Genomic DNA, 21,282 nt, shown 5'->3' with positions numbered 1-21,282 from the left:
AACGAGTTCCAACCAAATTTCATTAGGATGCCAGGGCTTCATTGATTTAGGCAGGATTAGCTATTGTGAAATGGAAATGATGCCATTAGACGCAGCTCCCCCTGCCTCCTGCTTCCCCCCTCCCGCCTCCCCACGCCTCCCCACACATCCACCTCCCATGCCCAGCCTGGCTGGCACGCTCAGCCGTGGCACAAAGCTGGCTCCTCTCGTTATGGAGGGTTTAAGCAGAGAAGCCAATCAGCGTTTATTCGTCTGGCTGCAGCTGGAGTCAGCTCATCAAACAAATTAACAGGATTTTCATGAAGGGCTTTGGCCAACACAGCACGTTTCACTTGAAGTTGACTAAACAAACCTGGGCTGTGTTTCCTCAGAGGAAGGCAGAGAGAAGGAGGGATGGGGAGAGGGTGCTTGGTGGAAAGAGGGAATCTTCCTCCTCCCACTGGACAGGGCTCGGGATGGTGCTGCTGTTCTTGGCCCCTGCCCGTGTTTGGGCTAGTTGGGGGCCAAGATCAAAGGGGAAGGGACCAGCTTTCATCTGGACCAACAGCAGCTGCTCAGGTGTCTGCTTGAGAGTGACAGGGAGGAATGCAACTGCTTCACTGATGCTCTTGTCACTGCTTTCCCTGTCTCCCCTGTCCCTCCACCCTTCTCCTGCTATTCTATTCTCTCAATCCTCTCCTTTCTTCCCATGTGTTTTTTTCTTCATGGAAGAGATGCAGCTTCACCACAGTGTCTGACTGCAAATGCATGTGGAGCAGCAGGAGTTAGGACATGCAGAGATGGGGCAGATCCTATGGGAGAGATCCCTGAATGGAAGGGCTGGGATCTGCCACACTTGTCCCTGTCTGATTGAGATGGGAGGCAATTGCTGAGAAGGGAGAAGAATACCTCTGAGGACAAAGCAGAGAAGAAAGAATCATAGAATCATAGAATCAGTCAGGGTTGGAAGGGACCACAAGGATCATCTAGTTCCAAACCCCCTGCCATGGGCAGGGACACCTCACACTAGATCAGGCTGGCCAGAGCCTCATCCAGCCTGAGCTTAAACACCTCCAGGGATGGGGCCTCAACCACCTCCATGGACAGCCTATTCCAGGGCTTCACCACTCTCACAGTGAAGAACTTCTTCCTCACATCCAGCCTGAATCTCCCCACCTCCAGCTTCATTCCATTCCCCCTAGTCCTATCACTACCTGATATCCTAAGAAGTCCCTCCCCAGCCTTCTTATAGAACCCATTCAGATACTGGAAGGTCACAATTATGTCACCTCTGAGCCTTCTCTTCTCCAGACTGAACAGCCCCAACTCCTTCAGTCTGTCCTCATAGGAGAGGTGCTCCAGCCCTCTGCTCATCCTCGTGGCCCTTCTCTGGACACCTTCCAGCACCTCCAGATCCCTCTTGTAATAGGGGCTCCAGAACTGGAGGCAGTACTCCAGGTGGGGTCTCACCAGAGCTGAGTAGAGGGGGAGAATCACCTCCCTTGACCTGCTGGCCACACTTCTCTTGATGCAGCCCAGGATCTGATTGGCCTTCTGGGCTGCAAGTGCACATTGAGAGTTCATGTCGAGCTTCTCATCCACCAGCACCCCCAAGTCCCTCTCCTCAGGGCTGCTTTCCTGCCAGTCACTGCCCAAAAGGCAACAGGAAGAAGGGGAAGGGGACAAGAGCAGAAGTCACAATGCACACAAAACTTCCCAAATCTGTGAGAAAGCAAGTTTAAAACATTCCTTGAAAACACAAAAGTGATCATGGCTCAGGCATTAACCATGCTCCTCTGTAAAGGAAAGTCCATGTAGCACAAACCCATCACATACAGACAGAGAAAAAGAAACAGTTTGGCCATTTATTGAATAAGGTAGACTGGAACAGGTTTATGAAGAAGAGACCTGCCAGGTCAGCTTCAGTTCCAAATAAGAGGTAAAATACTCACCACAACATGATTCTGCTCAATTTTTACTGCTGAGCTCTTGGCTCCTGTCCAACCCCCAGAAGTGTGAGGACTGAGGGATGCACTGCAAGCCAGACCGGCAGCTGTGGCTGAGCGGTTGGGAGAGCACCACCAAGATCTAACAGATCTATCTGTACTAAAGCTTTTCCCAGTCTGCTTTGGAAAAGTCAGAGTTCAAGCCCTCGAAAAGCTGGATGATTCATTATTCATTTATTGTTCCCAGAATTGCTGGAGAACTTGATAACTGCAGTATCTAGGTCTATTACTTAAAAATACTCCAAGGTTTTCATTTAGTTATTCCCCTGGAGGAAAGAATGGCCACAGCTCCTTGTGTTAATTGGCTTCTGGGACAATAATAGAAAAGTATTTTGGGGAGGGTGTCCATTTTTATCTAAATCCTGGAAAATCGATCCCTCCTGACCAAAATGGACTCACAGAAAGTGAGCACTCCCAATTATGTCAATTATCCTCCACCAATTATCTCAGGAGACCCATTTCTCACAAGCCCTCTCAGTTTAATCTTAGCAGACCTGCTCTTTTTCCATCACGCAGTGCAAGAGCATGGACACAATTAGTGAAACCAAAAAGACAGCTCAGGGAAATGCACCCAGCATATGGGTGACATTCACAGTTTAGTGCCTCAGGGAGGTTATCAAGACAAGAAGTCCACCAAGCTCCTGTTTTAAAGAAGGTTAGTTATTTCCCCATGCAGTAAAGGCATCCATTGCCCTGTAAGCTAGAGAATGAGACCTCCACTCAGTCAGCAAGGCCTGGAAAGGTGGTGGTGAGGCTTTTTCCCCGCTTCTCTGCAACATTTAGGAACCAGGTACAAGTCCCTAAACATGATTTCTCCAAGCCATCAGAATAAATGGGCCAATAGAAGTGGTGACTATAGCAGGACAGAGGAAACATTTGTGTAACTCGATGATACAGACAAGTTTTGACCAGGAAAGAAATTTATTAGCTGCACATCAAAGCAGTGCCAGAGACTTGCACCCTCCCTTGCAAAGACATGGAGTAGTCCTTTCTCCCATGTCTAAAACATGAGTCTTTAGAGGTTTTCTTTCCAGAGCTCCAGGAATGCCTCCTCTCTTGCTGTGCAGCTGTATTCTCTAAGGATGTATTTTGCAAGGTATTTGCTTGTGTCTCATTTTCTATTCTGAATGTCTTCAGGTGTCTGTAAGTTTATAGAAAGGAAATAGTAATACTGAACTTGTTAGAGAAACTGAGCCTTGTGTTTCCTTTCCTAGACAAGGGTTTCTAGGGCTCTTTGTTGCTGTTCTCTTTCCATAAAGTTGTCTGAATACAGTATTTCCATGTAATAATTCCTCAGCTTCCCCAGGACTCTTCTAGACAGAGAGGAAATGCAAACTATAAGAGGAAGGTGGTGTCAAATTTAGTGGATTTCTGTTGCTAGCTCTCACATTGATCTGTGCTTTGCAAATGGATCTCTTTTCCTCTCTTCTTGCTCAGCCTCCTGTTTAATTTATAGCTTAGACTTTGTGGGTCAGGAATTTTATCTAGCTAGGTGTTTTATACATGGCCTAGCCCAACAAGGCCTCAACCTTGGTTGTGGCCTCTAGACACTATCACACTACAGATACTAAATACTAAGTACTTTCATGCATGCTGGTGGGTGTTGAATAGGACATCTGTCTTGGCTCATTAAATGCAGCACTCCTCTGTTTTTCCAGGGAAAGTTTCACCTTGCGAGAGAGAGACCTCCCCACTCCCACAGTAAGACAGCAAAAAGGAAGGAAATGTAGCCAAAGGTGAGCTACAGACATCTTCCATGTGGAGGAAAAAGCACAGTATGGCATCTTGGTCCATTCCTCTCCTTTTGCCCTTCCCCTTTCTCTAAACAACCATACTTCTGAAGGGGGAATTATCTCCTTCAGATCAAAGTAGAGGGTAACCTGACTATTTCTTGCAGAGAAGTAATAATTAAGGCTCTAGAAGGATGCAATCTGCATACATTATTGCAAGTTATGCCAACAGAATGTCAACATTTGTGTCATAAGTAATCTTGAGCAGCAATTACTCTGCACACCGGCCTGGAATCCATCGACAGAGACAGTGGTAGGAGCTATAGGGAAGCTCTTCCAGTGCTGAAGGATGGACAGAGGAGTAAACAAAAGGATTGATGTGCAAAAGAGATCATCTCACAAGACCACTGTGACTATGTGTCTGAGGGAGGAACTAACAGCTCAAAAGAGAATCATCTGCCTCTTTCTAGCAAAGAGATGAAAATTAAGTAAAATAAGTCAGCAATGTGCTTGCTCTCAGCTTGGTCCACTGGCAAGGGGTTCCTAGCAGGATACAAACTGGGAGAGGAGATCCTGGGGAAAAAGTCACTGTAAATACTACTAGTCATGATTAAGAGGTCCTGATCCCCATGATCAGCAGGAGAAGACATTTTGACAGTAGGGGGAACAAAGCATTTATTGAATTCCACAGGATTTTGCAGTCCTGAAAGGACAGGCATTAGGCTGAGGATGTTCTAGCAGTACAAACCAAGTCTCCATTGTAAATAAAGCTGCAATAAGAGTCAGACTTGAGGCTTCTTTTCATTTCCTTGCTTATTTGCACTAAGTTTTACTATCACTCACTTAAAGCAATGTCTGGCAACATTCTATATTGCTGTCATAGAAAGTGAGATCCTTGGAGAGTTCATAACAAGATGTTTCCCTCTTTAATTCACCCAACCCAGCCTTCCTTCAGGGGGAAGGAGAAGGGAGGAAAAATCCTGTGAAATTTACTGGGGAATGTTCTTATTAATTTCATTTTTGAAGTAGTGTTGTTGAGCTGATGAGCGTACAGGCCTGTAATATGTGAGATCTGTTTCTTTCCCAAAGAGAAGGGAGTTCTTTTTCAGCTCTGTAAGGCTAACTCTCAAAACCAGGCATCTCCATCCTGCCTCCAGTCACTCAGAACTGCACATGCTCACACTCACCTGTAACGAAGAAGACAGGGTTTGCACCAAAGTTTTCCATATTGCCCTTCTCCCAGCCTTGAAACTTGAAGTTTGAGCTGAAATTTTGCCTTAAGAGCAGTATCTGAGAAGCTGTCATCAGGGAAGACCAGCTGGTGTGAAATCAGCAACAGCCTTTACCATCTTCATCATTTCTGAGGGACAGTTGAAAAATGCAATCTGTGGTGTTTGAAATGCAACTTTTGATAACGTTGGAGACAGTGGCTGTCAATGTCTAGCAATTTTAGAGCACTTCTTTTCACTTTTGTCCTTCATTTGGACCTTAGGGAGAAGAAAAAAATATAAGGAAGTTATTTCCTCACATTACTAATATCCCAGACCCCAAAAATCATATGAATCACAGAATCACCAAGGTTGGAAGAGACCTCAAAGATCATCCAGTCCAACCTGTCACCACAGACCTCATGACTAAACTATCTTCTTGAGTTACCACCATCAAATGTGTGTCAGATATTCTCCACAGTCTGCTCTGAATGATCACTGGACACCAGCACACTGAGCTCACCGTGTTCCACACATGCTACAGACCAGAACTTTCTTCCCAGGTAGGCGATGCTCCAAGGCCCTCACACTACCCCAAGGTCTGGAGCTCACAAAAGTTGCATTTCGTCTTAATACTCTGTCGTTAAGTGGAGTTAAAAATAAAGGCTGTCAGAGCCACACAGCCTGCAGGGAAAAGGATATTAATTACAGCAGGCAGAGAGTGGAGAGGAGCTGCCTTGAGTGAGAAGTTGTCCCACCGAGCTGTCATCTTCTCTGTGTCACCAGCAGAGCTTTGCTTCGGCTTTCACATGGAGCAGAGTTTGGCCTTGATACCTGTGAAATGGCAGGACAAGAGGAGCCAGCAAAGGGATTTCATTGCTGCCTCTGACATGCTCACTGGCATTATCTTCCCTGCCTGCAAACCAAACCTCTGAGCAGCTTAGTTCAGGGACATGGACTGAGGGAGGAAGAAAGGGCTGCAGTGGCAGCTACAAGGGAAAGGCTATTCAGGGACCCAAAATAAGATTCATTAGCAAAGCCTTCCATAGGTAGGTTTTCAGTTACAGGGGTAAAGTGAGTCATTAAGGACCAAGTAGGCAGTAGACTCAGCAGAAAGTGGCATCCAATTTTCCTCCAAGATGTATGAAAAGAAGATTGAGCTGCCAAGAGAAGACAAAAATCAAAATATTAGCATCATTGCCATCTCACAGATGCTTAGCAAAGGAGACATACAATGGTACATTTCCTTTCCTCTAACCAATAAATAGACATGAAAAGAACCCTTCAGTACATAGACATAGCCCTGACTGCACAATTCTTTGTATAAAACACATTTAGATCAGATGCATTCAGTCCTGAAGTACATATTTGTATGTCTATATTCATACCTACTGCATGTTTGGAGAGAAGGTGCCTTACCTAAATTGGACGTTAATTAATGGGGTCATAGAAGGGACCAGCTCCCCAGATGAAACTCCTTCACCTGGAAAAGTGGATTGGTAGAATGGGAGGTAGAATCATAAAATGGTTTAGGTTGGAAAAGGCTTTAAGATCATGGAGTCCAGCCATTAACCCAACACTTCCAGGATGCCACTAAACCATGTCCCTCAACACCACATCTACATGGCTTTTAAACTCCTGCAGGTGTGGGCATGCCACCCCTCCCCTGGGCAGCCTGTACCAGGTCTTGACAACCTAAACCTCCCCTGGTGTAACTGAAGGCTGTTTCCTCTTGCTCTATTGCTCGAGGACAAGAGATCTCACCACCTCACCTGTTTACAGTCTCCTTTTAGGGAGCTGTAGGGTGTGAGAAATTCTCCCTGAGCCTTCTTTTCTCCAGGCTGAACACCCCCAGTTCCCTCTGATCTACTCATACTCTGTAAGGGCAATGGGGAGCAGCTCAGTGAGCCAGAGCACCTTGTGTTTCTGAGAACCTACCTCCATGATTTAAATAATCCTTAAACTTTGCTGGAGGGCCAAACAGAGGGAGAAAAAATAATGACATGAAAGGAAAGCAACACCAGGAGCCACATTTTGAGAATTGCTGTTTGAACCTTTGGCTGGGTGAATCAATCAAGCTGACAGCGCAAGCCCTTCTAAAGGGAAGGCTCCCAACACCATCAGCTGAAGGGTAACAGCAGGGGATGGTGCCATACGGATGTTGCCATGCCAGGGTGCGCTGGCATCTACTTCTTCTTTGTCAAAGTCTGACTTTGCCCAACAAATCCATTGACAGAGAGCAGCTCTGTGCACCAGTGTCTGACAAACTTGGCAGGGGCTTTCCTTCTGCTAGAGAAGACTTGAGAGTTCACTTAGAGGGCACTACACCACCCCAGCCCCATCTGCAGAAGAACCCTCCACTGCTCTTTTCAGAGCACTGTTGAGGAGAGAGGGAAATGAAAGAGAAGAAAAGAGGTAAGGCACACAGGATGGTCCTTGAAACCAGCAGGAAAGAGGCAGTGAAAGAGCTTAATTAATGGCACATCAGAGCTCCCCAAGATGTGTGTCTAACGAGGCCTTTGCCTGGCACTTTAGCTTTCCTCCTGAAAAGTTAATGCAGGCAAAATATAAGCAGAAGGTTGTGTGAAAACAGGAGCCAGCATGAGCAGATACATCCTGATTTAATTCTCTCCTTTGGATGACAGCCCTCTGTGTGCCTCCTCCCCACTACCTTCTTCTCAGGGACACGCTTATTACAGCCGTTTCAGAGAGAAGAAACAACCAGCCCAAAATCCAGGGAGAGATTCACTTTTATCATGAACAACAAATGAATAAAGCAGGGTCAGGGTGGTGACTTAGAAAATTAAAGTCTTCCTGGCTCCCAAATAAATCCAGACACGGTAGCCTGTGCCTCTCAGCTTTTACAGAATCTAGTTCAGAGCAATTGATTTATTTGGTGTGGACAGGTGGACTCTATAAAGATTTATTAGAGCAGAATTTATGTTGGGTTTTAGCATGCAGTGAGCAAAAGAGCAACAGGAATCTGACAGGCCTTTCCTGGTTCCCATGGGAAACTCCTCCAAAGCCAGCAATGAAACACAAGGCCAGCCAACACCGGTGGTGGAGGGCAGCCAAGGGACTCTTCAGGTGAGGCAGGCCAGGGTTTGTGAAAGCTGTTTGGGACTATACATAACACAAGTCCTCACAAGGTCTCAAGACCAGGAGGCTGCACTTGTTCAACTGGCCTTGCCATTAGAGTCTGGGCTTTCTTTGCATAAAAACCTTGTATCTTCTATAGGGCTGATGGTGACTGGTGCAACTCAGTACTTGGATGAATGCAGGAGATCAGTTTGGGCAGTGTTTATCAGCTGGGTGGGATACGGCCTCAAGAAGACCTTTCCTCAGAAATCTTCCCTTCCTTGTTACCTTCTGTTGAGCTTTGGGTTTTAAACTGTCAGTTCTCTGTCCTTGTGCCATAGTTAGGTTCAGTAGTTGTCTACAAGCTGAAGCCACCTTCATATTGGAAAAGAGGCCAAACGTGTGGGGAAAATCTTTAAGCAGGAAGGTGCCCTGAAGAAGTCATGAGTTTGACAACTGCTGATTTCAAGGACAAATTGTTAGTCATGTCTGAGAGGCTTTTGATTCCAGAGAGCTCAGGGTGCCTCAGCTTCCACATCCTTTCTGCTTTTGGCTGGATCTCCCTAGCACACAGCAGCAAGACTGGTCTGTTTCCTGTGCTGTGTATTTTACAGCTCCTTAGGGAAGCAGATAACTGAGACAAACAACCTTGGAAAATTTTTTCCCAATTGAAAGAATTAATTGGAACAATCAATAAGCTACAATACCCTGATTTCTGGGCTTGATTGACTTTGAAGAGTACAGCCAGTGTTTGGATGTGACACAGCCACAGCTGTGAAAGCAGCAATTGCCTTGTATGAGTCAGCAAGAACCAGTGCCTCAGCACTTAGAGCTTGGTTCTGTCTTCTCCACGAAGCTTAAGGCTGAGAACCTGATTCTGCCATGCAGTATGAGCTGGAAACACTGCTCCTCTGAGCTCTCTACTCCATTGCTTCAAATCAGGTTCCTTAAATAACTAAGGCTAGAGAAGAACATTCACCTCCTGCCCTAAATTTCTAGATCAGTAGATCTCCAAGCACTTTACCAAGAATTTTACTGAGATTTTGTCCTTGCTCAGGAAACTGAGGCACAGAGGAGACAATCAGGCTTTAGGATGATATTTAGCAGTCTGAGGAGAAACAAAAATGAGACCCTGTCCAGATCTCTCATTGTTTATACCATAAAATATATATACAAAACTGAAAAAAAACCCCAATGAATTGTGAAAGTTGGCTAGAGACACAGAATTAAGTTTATACTCATTCTAAGGTTTAACAAAGGGAAAAGAAAGCCATACCAAGGACTGAAACTTAAGGAGGCTCAGACATCATCTATCTTTCTTCAAGACCTCTGAGGAGCTGAAGATGCTACTTAGGGAGTTTCTGTGCAGAGATTTATAGAGTGAAAGTCAAGTAGAAACACAGCAGCAAAATACTTCCTTTCTTCTGGGACCATGACCAGCTTTCCTGACCAACTTATTCCCACTTCCTGTGTGAACCCTGAAACCTGAGTGTTCTGCTACAACTGAGTGTAAGCTGTTAGCAAGTCTCTGACCTCCCTCGGGCAACCTTTTATTGCCGAAGGAGAATCACCCCTAAATGTGGGTGTTTGCAGGTCTCAGAGCTCCCACCTTACCACTGAGAACCCCAAAAGAGCTCCCCTTTTCCCAGTATCTAATCATTTCAAGAGCTACTAAAGTTTCTAGTCCAGGTTTTAGCCATCCCTAGCCTAAGGGTCTTGGCCTCACTGTGCTTAGATAAGACTTACTCAGAACGGAAATTTTGGCTGGTGCCAAATACTGGTGCTTGTGAGCTGGGCAGCATGCAGGGAGAGTGAATGTGACATAAAGAGCCCAGCCAGGCACAGGAGACACAAAGCATCTGTGTGAGCTCTTCAAGAGAGCAACAAATGAAAACCAAAGCATTAATGTGACCCAAGAGCAGACGACTCACGGGTGGTTTTCAGTTACAATAGGCTATTATAAAGGGACAATGTTCTCTTATTTGCAATAAATTTCATCAATTTATAAATCTTTCCCTTATTTAAGAAAAACACACAATACAATGCAAGCTCCATCTGGCTCTATTTAGATGACAAGTCTTTATGTTTGTACAGCCAGAAGCCATCAATTATTGTGTCAAGACCAAGAATTTCAAGGCCTGGGACACAGGAAATGAAAAGGAGGCAGGGGAGGGAGGGAACACAAATGGGAACCTTGAAAAAGTTCTAATTAGTTGTGTGGTAAATGATCAACCTGAGGGATATTAAGCTCCCAGGTTTACAGAGCCTATGGCGCTCTGCTGGGTCTTTTACAAAGCCAAAGCCATGAGGACACAGATACAGAATGAGGGTGCAGTAAAGGGGCACACTGGGATATTCCTCTTTGCTTGTGGGAGATTATTTCAAAGCCAACACATCCTTCTCCAAAGGGCAGTGCTAAAGCTTCAGGTGTTCACCTGTCACATATTTCTAACTCAAAGATCAAAAGGTCTTCCCCTTTCTGCTGCACCCAAATGCCACCTGCATCAAGTGGGGGTGAGAAGAAGGCAGATCCTCCTGATCCCCCAGCCCCAGACTCCAGGTATGTATGTCTGAGCAGAGCAGATTTGATGGAAGAGCCTGAAGAGTGGAATTTACAAAACACTGCTTTGAGCAGAGGACCGAGGAAGAAGATGGATGAAGAAAGAGACACCGGGACATCTCCTATTAGGTTCCTCAGCTCCTTAAGATAAAAGCTCCAGGGAGATCTTCTTGTTTCATTCCAGTACTTAAAGGGGCCAATAAGGAAGATGGGAACAGACATTTTAGCAGTGCCTTTTGTGACAGGATGAGAGCCTATGGCTTGAAACAAAAAGAGGGAAGTTTGGACCAGATACAAGGTATTTTTACACTGAGAGTGGTGACACTAGCCCAGGTTGCTTAGAAAGGTGATAGATGCACCATCCCTGGAATCATTCCATGTCAGGTTGTTTGGGGTTCTGAGTAACCTAATCTCATTGAAGACATCCCTGCTGACTGCAGGGATGTTGACTAGGCCTTTAAAGGTCCCTTCTAACCCAAACCTAAGAAAGGCTCACAGGACTCAGATTTCAGCGTCACATTTTCCTCTTGTAACCAATCCATTCAGAGACATCAGACCAGCACAGCTAAAACCAAATATGCCTCTAATTTTTCTTTTAGACACCTAGGTCCTAGAGGTCTGGCATCAAATACAAGTCACTAGGGCACGTAAAAGCTTGTTAGCTGACAAGCAGCAAAACAAGCTGGTAGACAAGTCTGGTTATCCTCTCACTGTCAACTGGAGGAGGAGGATGAGACTGCATCCATATTCCACAGACCTTGAGGTGAAGCAAGCCTGTGTTTCAGATCTGGTCTCCTGGCTTCCTTTGCTGTCAGACTCTCTCAGGTGCATATTAAATGCTGCTGAGCTTTGAAGGGGGCATTATTAGCATGGTCAGCCATGCAGCTCTCTCATTTTAATAACAATCTGGTGAGTCATCCATCCCATTAATTTAACATTTTAGAAAAGTGTGGGTCAGATCCTCTTCATTTACCTAAGTTATTTTAAAAAAAAAAAAAAAAGAAAAGGATAAAAAAAACCCCAAAAAAAAAGGATAACATTTTGCTTGATTTTTTTCACCTGCAAACTCCTACTAACAGCCAAATATGCATTTCCCATCCACAGCTATCATTTCCCAGTTTGTAACAGTATGGTAATTGCACTCCTTGTTCGAAACTGGGACACTTAGACGCATGAAATGAAGTACCAAAGACTTTCCTCCTACCATTGATCTGTATTCCAGCAACACGGAGAGACCCTCAGCCCTGGACCAAGACCCCGTTGTGCTGGGAATGTCTAAGCACAGAACAAAAAGGCAGAGCCTGCTTCACGGAGTCACGGGTTCCACGCTGCAGCCCAGCAATGAGGGCCATCATTATCTAGCTAACTGCAGGCATTGACCATATAATAAGCACATATCCATGCACTGAACTTTTCTAAAAGCATTTTTTCAGAAGGAAATAGCATAAAACCTGTATTAAAAATGGTATCATTTTGCAAGGTATTTTTTTGTTCTGTTAGAATTTTATTCCCCCCCCCCCTTTTTTTTTTTCTCAAAGGGAATAGGATAGGATAGGATAGGATAGGATAGGATAGGATAGAATAGAATAGAATAGAATAGAATAGACCAGACCAGGTTGGAAAAGACCTTTGAAATCATCGAGTCCAACCTATCACCCAACACCATCTAATCAACTAAACCATGGCACCAAGCACCCCATCCAGTCTCTTCCTAAACACCTCCAGCGATGGTGACTCCACCACCTCCCCGGGCAGCACATTCCAATGGCCAATCACTCTTTCTGTGAAGAACTTCTTCCTAACATCCAGCCTAACCTCCCCTGGTGCAGCTTGAGACTGTGTCCTCTTGTTCTGGTGCTGGTTGCCTGGGAGAAGAAACCAACCCCCACCTGGCTACAACCTCCCTTCAGATAATCTTAGAGAGCAATAAGGTCTCCCCTGAGCCTTCTCTTCTCTGTAGAGAACACTAAAGCCTTGAAAATACTTGCAGGAATATTTTCAAATGAGAATAAGAATAATTGGGTGAAATTGCAGTCCTAATAGTTTAGAAACTTCATGTCTTGGGCTAATCAAAGTTATTGTTTTGGCCTTTGTTCCAATGGACTATTGGCTTTGCTTAAATCACCCCACACTATTATAGCCATGGACTTTGTAGTAAACGAAGTTAAACATCTGGATTGTATTGTCTTGTGTGTGAAAGCAAAGCATACTCTGGAGTCTCGTGGAAATCTAAAGAGTGCACTTGTGTAGGACCAGATGTGACAAAGACTTCATGCCAGAATAAACTCTTCCTTCCTTTAGGTTTCTCAGTATCAGGACATATCTACTGCATCACATCTCAAAAGAGGAGGCAGGTCAGCTGGAAAGAAGAGGAGTTTCTGACATGAGTATGAAATCCAGACCAAGAGCTACTCTCTACTATGCAGTGCCTAACCCTTGATCAGTCTCTGTATTGCAGAGAGAAATGGACACTTAAACGCTGCAAGAATCCCTCTGGTTGGCCAAAGTCAGACTGTCAATACTGTTTCAGATGAGATTTTATGTTGCAGGGCCATGCCCAAGGAAAAATCACAGTTTAAAACCTCCGTGGAGAAGGAGGTGTTCTAAAAAACTTCCTGCAAAACAGGAGTGTGTAAACCCTTCCACATCACTGTGCTGTTTCTCTGTTCTGTTAACTGCATAAGAGTTGCTGTGAATTGTCTGCAGTGTGAGCAGGTGAAATGAAAAGCAAATAACACAACAGCTACATTAGGTCAGGGGTAACTGCAGAAAATACCAAAGAGGGAAGAGATGTCTCAGGTCAGAGATGCACCTTTAGATGTCTGGGTGCATGCAGCCTGTGCCCCTGGCTCTGTGGCTCTTGCTTAATCTGCTCACATTGGAAGCTTTGCAAAGAAGAGGTGTTCAGGGGGCGCTGGTCGGCCACTGTGACCTGTCTCAAGCCTTCTGCAATGGAAGGCAGGGCTCTCACAGGAGGCAAAAGCAGGCTGATGGACTTTTCAGAGTTATTTTCTGTTAAAGGGTTTAATTTTTTCAGATGAGGCATTTGGGAATGTTCTGTGGTTGGTACGGCCATTTCTTCTCCACGCCTGCCTGTAATCAGGGAAAATGGGACAGGGCTCTTGCTGAGGTGGTCCCTTTTCAATTTTACCTTCCTGTAGAACAGAATGGACTAGGGGGTAAGAGAACAATACATATTAGATGCCTTTGGTTTGAGTCCTATTTCTGCCTCATGTGAACTCTCTTCCTTTCTTATCATGCATGATTTAACTTTTTAATGCCTGTTTCCCCACTCTAGAAAATGATGGAGCTAACTCTTACAAAATGAACTGGCGTTCTCGAACAGCCTGGGTAGGAACAGCTATTTTCCACAATGATACTGGAAGCCAGCATGTATTTCTGATACCCTGTTCCAGTATTGTTTTGCCTCTTCATGTGTTGATATGCTGTGACAGCTTGTTTTATGTTTATAGGGCAGGTGTTTTGTTACTACATGACTCAATCAGCATGTGGTTATAGCAGACAATGTGCTGAGATACAGTTCTCTAGTGACAAAAACAGCTCCTCTTCTTCTGTGAGCTCCAGGGACTTTTCATTGGGCTCTGACACATTGCAACAAAGTGGTGAGCTCCTGAGCCTCAAGAGCAAATGACAAGAGACAAAGCCAGGCATGGATGGGTCCATATATACCAGATCACCATCACCATGGAATCTTCTGACAGACTTCTATAGCCTTAACGAATGACAGTCCCAGAGCAGCCATACCACTCTAACTGTGTCTCCTGAATTTTGACTAGCTGAGGCATCAACATCTGATGCTATGTACAAGTGGACAGAAATTCCTGGTGCACTGGCACCAGCTTGGCTAGGTAAGTACAAACTTGATGTGAAAAACACAGGTATGGAGGAATTCTGGAGGCGGAATGGAGGAAAATGAATTAGGGGAAATTGGAAGCTATGGAGCAACGATAAAGACAATTCCAGTGACGCCACAACTGGATGATCCTAGAATGGTTTGGGATGGAAGGGACCTTAAAGATCTTCTAATTCCACCCCTCTGCTATGGGTATCTCACTAGTAAGACATGTTGACATTCAGATTTACAGAATCTGGTGGTTCTGCAAGTGAGAGCCTTTTGGAGAGGTTTGGGTTAGAAAAGACATTTGAGAAGAGAAATTTCCCTACCAGATCTTTTTGAGGTACAGTCTGTTCAATGGAATGGAATGGAATGGAATGGAATGGAATGGAATGGAATGGAATGGAATGGAATGGAATGGAATGGAATAGAATAGAATAGAATAGAATAGAATAGAATAGAATTAACCAGGTTGAAAGAGACCTTCAAGATCATCAAGTCCAACCCATCATCCAACACCACCTAATCAGCTAAACCATGCAACCAAGCACCCCATGAAGTCTCCTCCTAAACACCTCCAATGATGGTGACTCCCTACTTAACTCCTGAAGTTCAGCAAACTTAGGTCAAAGTTGATGGAATGTAATGCAGAACACATTTTGGCCTGTTGACTCAAACACATGTACAGGTTGGTGAGAGGTAAAACACACCTGCCCAGTCACTGTTGTAAGTATCGATTTAGAGCCTGCTTTGCTATATAGCATTTGGCTTCTGACTCATTTGCTTCCCACCTGTAAATGGGAATTCACATACTGTCCTTTAAGTTCCACCTCTAGAGCATTTTCCTTTATTACTCATGCTTCTGGGGATTCTCACTGAGCATGAGAGTCAACTTATGGAGAGCATGGGGCTTCTCCGCTTCAGTGTTTCACATCCTCTGACCGTCCCCCCCTGCCCCCACTCTCCTCTCCCTTTTATTTTTTGTTCTGGGCTCAGGCTTTTCAGCTACAGAAGTGATCAATTGCTTAAATTATTGTAATGGTTTGCAAAGGGAAGGGGAAGCAGTCATGAGGGGATGGAATTAAAAAGTGTCCCTCCAAGCTGGGAACTTGGTATTAAAAAATCTCAGTCAAATCCATTCCGAAGCCACTGAGCTAATAAATCTCACAAACACAGCTTTGCAGTGGAAAGTCTAACTCAGTTGTAAGTATGTACCGCAGGTATTACTGCAACATGACTAATGGTGAGCGAGTAGTGCAGAAAGATGTCTGTGTATATTCATTTGAAGTCCTGAACAAATTTGCTTTGCAGCTCCTGGTCTGTTTCTGTGGCTGCTTTCCACAAATACTCCAGCAAATGAGCTTTACTAGTGTGAATACTCATCAAAAGTCAATTTGGAACTCAAACAGCTTAACATTTTCCAGAAGTGTACTCCAAATTACACACATGAACATGCAGTTCAAAATGGATGCTGATCCTGATGTGATTAGTTACACAACTTGCCCAATCAGCCATCAGAAATAATACAATGCAGCTCATGTAACCATCCATGCAGCTTGGATTTCAAACTTCCAGTGCTGGGCACTTTCAATGAGCTGTTTGTGCACAGCTTAGCAGCCTTCACTCCCATCTCCTGAAGAGATTTCCAAATAGCCAGTTTAGCAACAAAGAGCAGGTGGGAATTTTGTAGTTTGTGAGTGGTCAACTTGCAAGAGGAGAGGAAGACTGGATTTTTCTGATGGATTGCTGGTTATCTGTCTAGATCTGAACGTCAGGAAGTTCGATACTCCAGCTCTATAGACAGAAAACCAGTAGTAAGTCACATCTTCCACTGAAGTCAGCTGAAAACTCACGTTCATTGTGTGCTGAGGATTGGCATGTGCAAAGATTTACCCCATCTCCCATGGGAACTTGGTGGACTCACTTTGCAATCTTTCCTGCCAATGAATCACTTCACTAAGCAGGCAATCCCCTCCATGCTGATCTTACTTAGGAGCTGTTGTGCCTTCAGCCTAAGGCTGCTGCCCTGTTAGTATCTTGGCATACAGGGGCACATCGCACTCCTCAGATCACCTTTTCAGCATTTCTTCTGCAGATGCTATTCCTTATCAGAGGTTTTATGTCATCTGCTATCACACCTAGAAATTACAATATGAGTCTAATGGATGGAAATGAAATATCGATGACAGTGGATTTACCAAGCCACCTTTTCTGCTGCAGAGGGTTTCAGGATCCTTCTGCAACAAGACAGAGGTCAGGGGAGGCTGGGCCCCTCCACGTTTCGCAGTGACAGTGTGCAGAGAGAGCTTTTCAACATTATCAGAAGGCATTTACAGCTGTTATTAGATGAGAATCAATCCCAGTTCTCAATGTCACCAGTATGGATTTGTCATACCATGAGGGAAATCTGTACCTGCCCTTCTGTGACAGCTTGACCAAGACTGGTGTCTGCTGCCTGCCATCCATGTTTCCTCTTCTGTCTCAGAACAGGCTTAAGGCCCTTGAATTCCCTGAGACTGGCATTTTTGTCAGGCAGGAGAGGACAAACACAGCCAGCCGCAGTCCTGCCTGGATGGAACTCAGGGAGAAATGATGTCATTAGCAGCTCCGACAGTTTTCCAAGAGGAAACTTCAGTCTTTTACCCAGAGCTGCAGCTCCAGCTGCATTAAACACTGTTTTCCAGCTAATAAAATGAGGCACAATTTTTTACACGCTGTTTGTGGTGACAGTGTAATCAGTCGTGCTGGGAGCCAGGCTCCAACCGGCCAGACGCTGCAGAGAGCCCAGTATGAGGCACCCAGCGGCCCAAGTTTTAAGTTTATTTCTTGGGAGATTTTATCTTCCCCACTAAAACTCCCTCCGACTCTCTTCCCTTTATCTATTCGTTTATTTATTTACTCACTTGTTGAATGTAGATTTATTTTGTTCCCCAGCAATTGCAGGTAAACAAAAGGAGACTCACTTCTGGGAAAAGGGCTGTTAATAGCCTCGCTGAGGGAGAAGCAAATGGAACTTTCTTAAACAAAGCTGCAGGGAGCATTGCTGCACACCCAGCAGGGCCTCGGGGGCAAAGCAGGTTTGTTAGCAAAAAAGCACGCACAGAGTTTGTGAGGTTGGTTGGTTTGGTTATTGTTGTTAGGTGTGTTTTTTTACCCTTTTCCTTCTCTTTCATTCCAAGAAATACTTACAGAAAGCAGCTCGAGGAGAATGTGAAAATAACCCAGAAGTTTTACTTCTGCTGAATTTAAACTGAGAGGAGGGGGTGGTTCTTCTCCCCTTCTACTCTGCCCTGGTGAGGCTGTGTCTGGGGTATTGTGTCCAGTTCTGGGCTCCCCGGTTCAAGAGGGACAGGGGGCTACAAGAGAGAATCCAGTGCACTGCCAAAAACTGGGGGTCTTTAGCCTGGAGGAGAACAGAACGAGAGGGGAATTTCTCAGTGCATATAAACAACTAAAGGGTAAATGTCTTGAGGGTGGGGCTGGGCGCTCCTCAGTGATTCCCAGTGATAGGACAATAGGCAGTAGGTACAAACTACAACACAGGATGTTTCACTTGAACTGAAGCAGAAACTTCTTTACTTTGAGGGTGCCATAGCCCTGGACCAGGCTTCCCAGAGAGGTTGCAGAGCCTCCTCTGAAGACTTTCAAAACCCACCTGGAGGTGATCCTGTGTGACCTACCCTAGGTGAATCTCTGTTAGCAGCAGGCTTGAACTAGATGATCTCCAGAGGTCGTTTCCAACCTTGACTGCTCCATGACTCTGTGAATGATTCTGTGCTCACTACCATATGTATTAGCATGGAGTAGCCCCACTGCAAATCAAAGCCAAGTGAGGCTGCTGCTTGTTTTCTTCTCTAACTTCCCCCTTCTCTACCACTCTTTTTTATCCTCTGCTTCTTTTACTTCCTTTCCCCACATACTGGGGATTTCAGCTTCCATTTTTCCTAAGAAATAAAAAATGAAAACCTGTAATGTGTTATACTGTCACAGATTTACACAGTAGATCTGGTTGGAAGAGACCTTCAAGAGCAGCTGTACCTTGCTGCTGAATTGTTTATGTTCATGTGTATCAAGCGAAGTCTGATCCAAAGACCACTGATGTCAATACAAAAGGATTCTATTGACTTATGGGGGCTGTGGATGAGAGCTTTGGATCAGGGTTTAATGACCAGTGACCTTATCTGGTAAAGAGAACATCAATAAAACCCTGGGCAGTCAAAGCTTGTCATTATCACCTCCAGTCTCCCAACAGCACTGATGCTTGCCTGCTCCCAGACACAGTGGCAGGCTAGAGAAGATGCAGATACTCCTCCCTCCAAGAACCTTGTGCTAGGATCCATGAGACATGATTTTCTCTCTGGAAATTCAATTTCTGAGCCACTTACTGCCTCAAATGACCAAATGGAAAAGACAGTAATTGCTGAGAAACTTATTGACTTTTCCTTTTTAATTAATCCTAAGTGGAAGAAAACCTGCAGTTCTCTGTCCAGACAGTGCATGTGAGAGAGGAGGAGGGAAGAAACAGAGAGAGGGAGAGAATCATAATTAAAATAACTCAAATTAATCTTGGTGAGTGCTCCTGCCACTTTGGTGCTCCAAGTATAAGGAGAAAACGTTGTTCTACTCCAGCCTCCCTTCTTTCAAATGCCAGCTTGAATAAGGACCACCAGACAAGAGTACTGGCCCATCTGAAGGAAGGTTTCTCTGGTCACTACAGTATCTTCATCCTTTACCACCCTGGTTGATCAAAATGGTTCACATTTCCTCTCTGTGAGTCCTGAACTTGCATCATGTTCAGCAAAATAAAACCAGCCCTGCTGGCTAGGAAAGTGGGTGATGGCAGAGCTGCTCCCAACTCATGCATGAGATTCCTGGGTGATCCTGGGTGAGAGCAGAGGAATGAACCCACTTGGCTCACCTTGAATGTCTTCAAGAATGAGATCTTCATCACTGTCTTGGGCAACTTGTTCCACTGTTCTACCACTCTCCTTGTAAAGAACATCTCCCTAATGTCCAACCTAAATGTATCCTGTTCTAGTTTAAAACTATTGTCCCTTATCCTAGTGCTACCAGGATGCCCTTGTAAACAGTCACTGCCCAGCTTTCTTGTACACCCCCTTCAGGTACTGGAAGGCTCCTATAAGGTCTCTCTTGAGCCTTCTCTTCTCCAGGCTGAACAACCCCAGCTGCCTCAGCCTGTCTTCATAGGAGAGCTGCTCCAGCCTTCTGATCATTTTTTGTTGCCTCCTCTGGACATACCTCATCGGGTCCATGCCCTTCTTGTCTTGAACTCTCACCAGAGGAGAGTGGCAGAATGACCTCTCTGGATATGCTGACCATGCTTCTTTTGATGCATCCCAGGATGTAACTGACCCTATGGGCTGTGAGTGCACGTTTTTGGCTCATGTCTAGGTTTTTGTCCAGCTTTTCACTGACATAGCTCAGCTGTCATAGGTCCCACCTCTCTGCAGTCACAATGTGACATGTTCTCAATACACCTCAGTGAGTATTGGATCCATAAATGATTGACAAACCAAGTGGTGAGGATGACAAGGGGAGGAGAGAGGCAAACAAGAAACTTCTGCAGATGCTACACACCCTGGATCATCTGGCAGCACTCCACTCTTTAGGAAAGTGGCAAGCTATGAATTTTGGCCTGTGAAACAGCCAGACTGGGCCAAACTGCTTATCACTGAGTGATGTCTTATTGATGGCAATGGAAGCTGACCTCAGAAAAAAACAAGTTAAGTGGGGAAGAGAAACTGCTGCTCCGAAACCACACTGATCTATGTGTACCACAGAAAGAAAAGCTCCTTCTCCCTGCCACTGCTCTGCAGACAGCAGCTAGACCCCCTTCACCCCCATGGTAAGCCTGGCCCCAAGTGCATTTCAAAGCATAGTTTAATGACAAGCAGCAACTCAGCTGCTGATTAATCCCTTCTGCAGGAGAAGGGGGCTGTTGCATTAGCATTCTCCAAGGAAAGAGCAACCTCTCAGAGAGGGTAAGATAACCCCAAGACTTCATCCCAGTGCTCAAGTAACACTGTGCAGAGCTGAGAAGGATCTGGACTCAGGGGGAATTTGTATGCTCCACGTTTAAAGTTTGTTTTACAAACTCCCAGCTTGGTCCCCTGGCTGGCAGAGCCTCCCAAGCCAATTAGGTTACATAAGCAAATGAAGTCAATTGCAGACGAGCACAAAAAGCTGCTGTTTGATCTGGGTTCAGAGAAACGCCCTCCATCTAGGAACAGAAGCTAATGAAGGGCGACAGCTCAGGATGCAGGAGCAATGTAGCTGTGCAGGGCTGGGACTTCAAGGCCACCCCCAGCCTCAGCGCAAGTGGAAGCGTGACTGGACAGCCAATCTGCAGTGCCAGCCGTGCTGAGCAAGTCAGGCCTACAGGGACTTTTTCTAGACCATCCTTTCCACCCCTGTGCCCCCTTCCTCTTCAGCCTCTCACTACCACCACATGCATCTCAGTTCTCTCCATCCTGCCTTGTTTTGTTTTACTTTTCTTCCTGCTCGCTGAGAAATTGCTGCTGGGATTAAAAAGGCATCGGAAAAATCATCGGTATGAAAGAGACACACTGAGAAGAGAACAGATTAACCCACTCTGCAGAGAAAACTCCTCATTTCTGGAGTGTTTGTTTTGAAAATGTCACTTCAACGGGTCACAGAATTCATGAATAAAATCCCATCCTTATTTCCATTCAAAAAGGAATAAAGATTTATTACCCAGCCTCACCAGGAAAGCAGTATTGACCCACCGAGGAGTCAAGGTCCACAGCATTGCATGCAGGAATATTTATTGCCTTTAATTACCATAAACTAGCAAGGAACTTGTTTTAGGAGATTTTTATTATTG

Source organism: Dryobates pubescens, chromosome 29 (assembly GCF_014839835.1).
Source record: "Dryobates pubescens isolate bDryPub1 chromosome 29, bDryPub1.pri, whole genome shotgun sequence".
NCBI classification, from domain to species: domain Eukaryota; kingdom Metazoa; phylum Chordata; class Aves; order Piciformes; family Picidae; genus Dryobates; species Dryobates pubescens.
Note: the sequence above shows the minus strand (reverse complement) of the source record.